We start from the raw sequence: 8946 nt of genomic DNA on the forward strand, positions 1-8946 counted from the left end.
GCCATTTTACTTTACTGATCTTATCCTGTCACTATTTGTTTAATCACTAGCTAACCCCATGCCACACCTAGCAAAGGTTGCCACTCCTAATCTTACTGATCTTATCCTATCAACATTTGTTTATTACTAGCTAAATCCCGTGCCACACCCTGCATTTCTGTTGGGGGTCCTGGCACCATCTCCTCCCAACAGGGAGGTATAAATACTGTAACTGCCATAGAATAAATGCCTTTTCTCTCTCCTCCGGGCTCTGCGCCTGTTCTTTCGGCTGCGCCCTACGAAGGGTTCGCCCTGCTGAACAGAACGAGACCTCCACATCGACTTCCACACCTGGCGCCCAACGTGGCTGTCGAATTCACGGAAAAAGTGAGTATTTCTGAGGGTCGCCTTTCTCTTGGCACACACCGTGGTGCGGGAATGGCCTACTTACCCTCTGATTCCTCCATCCCTACCTACTCCTGGGAATCCCCAGTTATTTGCATCCTTTGTGTTATTTGCATCCTTTGTCTCGCTAATTTTATTTGGATCTTAAATGAGATTTTTAAGGCGAGAAAAAGTCAGCCATTTTCAGAGATTCAGCACCGTGTTTCCGAAATTGAGATTTTTTTGAGGAAAAAGTATGAGAGTTCAGAGGCTTCCTCAGTCTTTGGGGATGAGGCACCCCCCATGCAGGGGACTGACTCCTCCCGCGCAGAGGCACCTCTGAGACTTTATCCTGTGACTTCTGATATCCCCGATCCCTCTCCTCCGGAACTTAAATCCTTGCCCCTGGAGGACAAGGCTACCCAGGTAGATGAGGAGGAGAGGTGTAAGCTGGAGGACAAGGCTACCCAGGTAGATGAGGAGGAGAGGTGTCAGCCGTCAGCTCCACCACTCCATTATCTGTCCCATGACACTGCCTTTTTTAATCCCCCATACGCCAGTGAGGCACCCCGCCAGCTTGCCCAGGACACCGCTGCCTTAATAAGGCAGGTGGTTCAGGAACTAGTGAGTGCCCTGCAGCCTTCTACCCTCTCCCAAGAATCTAGTGCAAATTACGGTCTCTCCTCTGCCCTGCCACACTCTAGCTTCAAAACCTATGGCTGCCTTCCCAGTTACCAGGTCCCATTCTCGGGCCCCCAAATACCCCACCTCTGCCACGGCTCCACCTGATGATGATCCCTCAGACAGAGAAGTTGAGGAGGCCGATCAGCCTGAGGAAGGGGCACATTCCCAAGAGGAAAATTCCCCTCAGGACGCAGCTCCGCAGGCACCAATCCGCCAAAGCTACCGTAGATTGAAATTCGAAGACCTGAAAGATTTAAAGGCTGCTGTCTCTTCTTGCGGCCCCACTGCTCCTTTTACGCATGGCCTTTTGGACTCCTTTTGTGAGGGATGGCTCACGCCGAACGACTGGTTCTCAGTCGCTAAGGCTGTCCTGAGTAGGGGAGACTATCTCTTGTGGAAAGCAGATTATTTAGAACGATGCCAAGAAATGGCGCGCCGCAACGTCGAGGCAGGAGGTTCTTCCTCATCCTGGATCTTTGCTAAATTTCAGGGTCAGGCACCCTTTGATTCTAATGAGGTGCAGGCTCAATTTCCCCCAGGGCTACTTGCCCAAATACATGTGGCTGCCCTCCGGGCCTGGAAGGCACTTCCCTCTAAAGGGTCGGTGGTAACATCCTTAGCCAAGGTTCGTCAGGGAGCTAACGAGCCCTATAGTGATTTCATAGGGCGCCTCACGGAGGCGGCTGAAAAACTCATGGGAAACGAAGAGACGGATAATGAGCTGATCCGCCATTTGGCCTATGAGAATGCTAATCCCATCTGCCAGGCCACACTCCGCCCCTATAAGCGTGGGAAGACCCTCTCAGAATACATTCGGCTATGCTCCGAGGTTGATCCCACCACCCAAAAAATAGGGCATGCTGTAGGGGCTGCCTTCAAACAGTTCTCTATTCAACCATCGAGCAGTCAGAACAAGCTGTGCTTTGGCTGTCGGCAGCCTGGACATTTCTTAAGAAACTGTCCCAATAAAAAATCGCGGCCCAGACCTAGAAGTCCTTGCCCTAAGTGCAAACAGGGTTTCCACTGGGCGTCAGAGTGCCGCCAGAAGGCCAGGCCAGGAAACTGGGCACAGGGCCAGCCCCAGGGCCCCCAGTCCGCTCCCTCTCCCGTGTCTGGGGCACCTCAGAATCATGGGCCGTTCAACCCATCGGCGTCCAGCCCCCAATTCGCTCCCTCTCCCATGACCGGGGCACCTCAAAATCATGGGCTGTTCAACCCATCAGCACCCAACCCCTCTGCAGAGCCATCCCATACTCAGCCGGATTGGATCTCTGTGCCACCTCCCGCACAATATTAGTCAAAGAACAGGGTCCCCAGATAGTGTATGTCAACGCCTGTGGCCCTTTGCCATCTGGAACTTTTGGCCTAATTATTGGGCGAGGCAATATGCTTCCTCAGGGCGTGCAAGTACTCCCCGGGATTATAGATGCTGATTTTCAAGGGCAGATTGGAGTAGTAGTTGAATCACTCTCCCCATTTTCAGTCTTGGACGCTGGCGCGCGGCTAGCACAGCTAATACTCATTCCAATAACAACAGTACAAAAACCACCCCCAATGTCAGAGACTTTTGCATTTTTTGCCCAACGCATTCTTAATCACAAGGGCCTGATGACTTTAGAGATCAACGGGAAGGAATTTTTAGGTCTGATTGACACTGGTGCGGATGTAACAGTCATTGCTGAAAAAGACTGGCCAAAAAGGTGGCCCCTCACCCCCTCACTGACTCACCTTCAGGGTATAGGTCAATCCCAAAACCCTATGTTAAGCTCATTTACGCTTGATTGGCGCACCAAGGAGGGAAAATCCGGGATGGTACGCCCCTATGTTCTGCCCGGGCTCCCACTCAATCTCTGGGGCAGGGATATTCTTTCACAAATGGACCTTATACTAATTGATGCCAAGGGCCTAGACATGCTCCTTGCAGCTGGTTATTCTCCCGGAAAGGTTCTAGGAAAATACCTCCAGGGCACGCCTGCGCCGCTAGCCCTCGACCCAGTGAAAAATGACCGCACAGGCTTAGGTTTATTCTCAGTAACTGCCACTGCTCCTCCTGCACCCCATACGGATAAGATCATATGGAAGTCCAATGAGCCTGTATGGGTGGACCAGTGGCCGCTTCCCACTGAAAAATTACAGGCCGCCAGGTTGTTAGTGCAGGAACAACTCGCAGCGGGACACATAGAACCCACCTCTTCCCCCTGGAACACACCCATTTTTGTTATAAAAAAGAAAAACGGCAGTTGGCGACTGCTACAGGATCTACGAGCAGTAAATAAAACCATGGTCATTTTCGGGGCGCTTCAACCTGGACTGCTGTCCCCAGCAGCCATTCCTTCAGAAATGTATAAGATAGTACTCGATTTAAAAGACTGCTTCTTCTCAATTCCCTTGCATCCTGATGATCGCCCCCGTTTTGCCTTTAGTTTGCCAGCTATTAATTATAAAGAGCCCATGCAACGTTTTCAATGGAAGGTCTTACCCCAGGGAATGGCAAATAGCCCCACACTGTGTCAAAAATTTGTGGCTCAAATTCTTGCTCCCATTAGGGCACAATGGCCCGACATCTATATGATCCATTATATGGATGATATACTGCTTGCTGGATCTGACCCACAGGCCACTATGCTCTGTTGCAATCAGGTGATCCGTGCGTTTACTCAGTCTGGCTTTCAAATTGCCCCCGAAAAAATTCAGATCGCTGACCCTTATACCTTTCTTGGATTTCGTCTTCAGGGGTCCCGTGTACTTTTGCAAAAAACGCAGCTGAAGCTTACTTCATTAAAGACACTACATGATTTTCAACAACTGCTTGGGCATATTACATGGCTCAGTCCCTATCTGAAACTTACCAAAGGAGACCTTATGCCCCTGTATGACCTTTTGCGCGGTGACGCTGACCCTTCTTCCCCTCGGAGTCTGACACCAGCAGCCCGAGAATCCCTAGTTCTCATAGAAAAAGCGATTGAAGGTCACTTTGTTTGCTCTCTAGATTATCAGCGCCCTTTTCACCTCCTTATCTTCGCTACTCCTCATTCTCCCACCGGCTTAATTTGGCAGGAAAACCCTGTTTCTTGGATTCACCTTCCTGCCACACCAAAGAAAGTTCTTGTACCCTACTATCTCTTAGTGGCATCCTTAATTATTGAAGGAAGGAGTTTCTCTCGCAGACACTTTGGTCTTGAACCGGCTTCTGTTATTCAACCCTACAATAAGGAACAGATAGATTGGCTTCTTCAAAATACTGATGATTGGCCCATCGCCTGCGCTTCCTTTTCAGGAATTTTAGATAATCATTATCCCCCCAATAAGTTGATACAATTTATGGCTTTACATCAATGGGTTTTTCCTGTTGTCACTAAGACCAGCCCTATCCCTGGGGCTAAAGTGATTTTCACTGATGGATCCTCTAATGGCCAGGCCGCCTATGCCTGTGAGGGTGAGACTGTTTCTTTTTCCACAAAGGAGTCCTCTGCTCAGCTGGTTGAACTCACAGCTGTTCTAATGGTTTTTAAAAATTTTTCCCTTCTTCCTTTCAATTTATACACGGATAGTGCCTATGTGGCCTTCTCTATACCATTACTGGAGACTATTAGTTACATAAAACCCTCCTCCCCCGCAACGTCATTGTTTTTGCAAATCCAACAGTATATTCGCTCCCGGCGAGCTCCATTTTTCATAGGTCATCTTCGTGCCCACACTAACCTCCCTGGGCCACTGGCGGCAGGTAATCACTTGGCAGATTTGGCCACCCGATCTTTCACAGCGCTAACTCTACAAGCAGATCCGCTGCAGGAGGCCACAACTGCACATGCCCTTCACCATCTGAATGCTCAAACTCTCCGCCTTATGTTTAAAATCACGCGTGAGCAGGCACGGCAGATTGTGCGCCAGTGCCCTTCCTGTGTATCCCTTCTACCCGTGCCTCACTTAGGGGTCAATCCCCGAGGACTAGTCCCTAATGCCATCTGGCAAATGGATGTCACTCATATTCATTCCTTTGGGCAGCTTAAATATGTGCATGTGACTATTGATACCTTTAGTGGGTTTATTTGCGCCTCAGCCCAGACTGGAGAGGCCTCAAAAAATGTCATTGCTCATGTCTTGCACTGCTTTTCTGTACTGGGCAAACCACAGCTAATAAAAACAGACAATGGTCCAGGATACACTGGAAAAAAGTTTGAGCATTTTTGTAAGAAGCTGCAGATTTCCCATCATACAGGGATCCCCTATAACCCTCAAGGGCAGGGGATAGTGGAGCGAGCCCATCTCACTCTTAAAACATATATTCAAAAGCTCCGGACAGAAAAGGAACTGTACCCAGCCTCACTTTCCCCTAAGACGTTACTATCTCACGCTTTGTTTGTCATGAACTTTCTTATACTGGACAAAGAAGGTCGCAGCGCAGCGGACCATTTTTGGCATACTTCCACCAGCCACACTTATGCAAAAGTAAGGTGGAAAGACCCTCTGAGTGGTCTATGGAAGGGCCCTGATCCAGTCCTTATATGGGGCCGAGGATCAGCCTGCATATTTGATGCTGCTGATAGTGTAGCCCGCTGGCTCCCCGAACGACTGATAAGGCAGGTCGACACACCTGCTCTGGCTGAACCAACTTCCACCCAGAGAATAAATGAATCCTCTGAGGACAGTGTCCCTTCTGCCACTGCCCAGGAACTTGCTTCTGCTCAGTCAGCCGCGTCGGGAGTGACCAACTAGTGGTCTCGCTCACAGAACAGTTATTCAGACTTGGCCTGGCTGGAGCAGGAACCAGCGTTACTTCAAGACCGAAGATGATGCCCGTAGGGCAGGATCGGGAGTCTCAGTGTGAATGTGGTGAGTGGGGTGCGCACCCGAGTGAAAGAAGGACCGGTCCGAGCGTGTGCAGGAGTAAGATTTGTGCGTGTGCTCCTAGTGTGTGTGCAATTGTCTCATTATCTTTCTTAGTTCTGCTTACTTTTCAACAACTTTTGAGAAGGTTTTGCCAGCTTATATCAACAAAAGTGCTTTCTTGACCCGTTTTTTCAACAAGCAGGAAACTGGCTGCTCAGGCAGAGAAACGGGGAGCAATGTTCCCAATCGGCCGACAGGGCTCACTTTGCCCTGGGGACTGCTCTTTCCTTTCTCAGTCTATCAGTTTTTTCCTGCCATTCTTGAAGGGTCAGATTGATCGATCAAGTATATATTTGTGCACATGTGTGATGTTTATTGTCTGACTGTCTGTCTCTGTCTGTGGAACACTCGAGTATTAGAGCTAGTTTAAAGTCAGTAATTCTTAGATCTGGGCAAACAAAATCAAGGGAGGTCAGAGTGATATGGAGCCCAGCAATTTAAAAGATCTAAGTATCTTTGGAGCTTGCTAGATTCAGGTCTAAACAAAGATTTCTAATCAGAATGTGGCGCCTACAAAGAAATTGAAATTTTCAATCCAGATTTCATATTGGGAGAACATTAATAGTTATTAACAGTTGAAATCCTCTTGAATTCTAGTAAGCTAAACATATCTATTGGACTTACATTCCTCACCCTCCACTTTTACAGGTTGTAGATTGGACCATGCCAGGACCCAGTATCTGGGCTAACAATTCCTTTCTTTTACCCCCTCCATGGGATTCACAGATGCCTCAGCTGCCGAATAAAGAAGAAACACCTTTTAATTTTTTCTCTAGGATACTCACTTGATCCTGTCTGCATTGGAGTGCCTCCCTATCTCCCTCTTCACTTTCAGACTTGGATTCATACCAAGTCCCAAATTCATACTACCTCTGATCACTCACAAAAAGATTTTTCTTTTCTGGTGATTGTGCATTATCTACCTGTCTCAATTCTTCCCTCTCAATCCAAGATTCTCCCCACAGTATAATTTTATTAAGGGCCGGATCGCATATGGTTACCAGTGAACCTGACCAGAGAATGGCAACGCTCCCCCGATAAAGGGCTCCTGACTGAAGATCTGACACAACTGCTCCGGCGCTCCTGATGATTCCTTGGGCCTCTGATCACAGCTATCCTGGACTCATTGCTGTAACCACCACTGATGCTGTTGCAGGAATAGTTCTTCAAGCCTCGGTCCAGACACACAACTTCGTCTAAACATGACAAAATGACTCTTACCACCTTGGGACAATGCAGGCTACTGTCAACCATGATGTTGAGCAACAATTGGACACTCTACAGCAAGTGCTACTTTGGGTCCAGGGCTGGGTTAATATCTTAGAGTAACAAATGAGATTTTCGAGTGTTTAAGGATCTTTGGCTTGATTTGTAGGACCTCATCTTCCCCCAGTTCTTTACCTTGAGGATGCCGGGCTCCCAAGGATTTATTCTTGTGGATCAGGTTGCCAGGCAAAGCACTGCAAGGGAGGGCTGATACCTGGGCCCGGCTCCCTGCGAGGTATTCCGGTATAGCTTAGAGGTTACTCCAAAACCAAGGATTGATGGGGCCTATGAGGAGCCCCCTGCATAGACCCGATCATCCTTTCCTTCCTCTCCCTGCAAAAATGGAGTCTTTATGTCACAAGGGATACCGGACAATGCCTCCCCTGACCACATTTAATTTAAAACAAAACAGGGGGAGATGTAGGGAGCCATTTTACCTTACTGATCTTATCCTGTCACTATTTGTTTAATCACTAGCTAACCCCATGCCACACCTAGCAAAGGTTGCCACTCCTAATCTTACTGATTTTATCCTATCAACATTTGTTTATTACTAGCTAAATCCCGTGCCACACCCTGCATTTCTGTTGGGGGTCCTGGCACCATCTCCTCCCAACAGGGAGGTATAAATACTGTAACTGCCATAGAATAAATGCCTTTTCTCTCTCCTCCGGGCTCTGCGCCTGTTCTTTCGGCTGCGCCCTACGAAGGGTTCGCCCTGCTGAACAGAACGAGATCTCCACATCGACTTCCACAAGAGAAGAGGGGTCCAAGGAGCTCGGGCAGGGGGACTAAGGGAATGAGAACTCAGGAAAAACAGGGGCCTGTCTTGGAGGGCCCCAGAGCACCAGCTGGGCTAGGGGTCACTCCTCTGTGCCCCTCACCAGAACCGGCTGATTGGACATGAGTCTAGAGTTCTTGGATGAAGTCACTGAAACCCAGAGACACTCAAGTCCCTCTCCTCCCTTCCTTCCCTCTCTCCCTCTTGCCCCCCCTCCCCAGCCTCTCCCAGGAGTGTGGGGTTTACAGCATCTCATTTCTTAGTTTGTGGGCCAAATCAGGCAGTACTCAAGGCTGACACCTGCCTCTGTGCTCGAGACCACTCCTGGTGGGCCCCAGGGCAGCGGCATGTAGGCCAAGTACCCTGCCCACTGTCCTGTTACTCCGGGATTTTCCCCTAATACAGGGTTTTATCTGGGTTTTGGGGTCACACCCAGTGGCGTTCAGGGTTGACTCCTGGCTCTGTGCTCAGGGATCATGCCTGGTGGTATCAGGAGGCCATAGGGGGTACCAGGGATCGAACCAGTGTCTGCAGCATACAAGGCCAGCACCTTCCCAGCTGTGCTACCCTTCCAGGGCGCCCCATCCCCACAAGGAGGTTTATAATCCAGGCTGCACAGTGCCCCCATGCAGTGAGTCCTGAACACGTCCCCCCATTGGCCACCTGTGTTGTGGCCTTCGCTCCATCCTGCCCCATTTGCGGTTTCTCAGGGCCCCACCTTGTGCTGTAGGTGCCCCCCTTGGTCGCCCATCGGAGGAACATGGGCCAGTGACCAGCACTCCAGATCTCCAGCTACTGCTGCCCCACTGGGGAGGAGTTGCAGGACAGCAAACCCCCAAAGTGGAGCTGGTCCAGGTGTTTGCCTAGATTAAGGACCCCACCCCCACCTCCTCCGGAGTCCCAGAGATACTGCAGGGGGCACCCCAAGACAGGCAGCTGGGGAGGTGGGAGTCAGGCTGAGG

Source organism: Sorex araneus, chromosome 2, assembly GCF_027595985.1.
Source record: "Sorex araneus isolate mSorAra2 chromosome 2, mSorAra2.pri, whole genome shotgun sequence".
NCBI classification, from domain to species: Eukaryota; Metazoa; Chordata; class Mammalia; order Eulipotyphla; family Soricidae; genus Sorex; species Sorex araneus.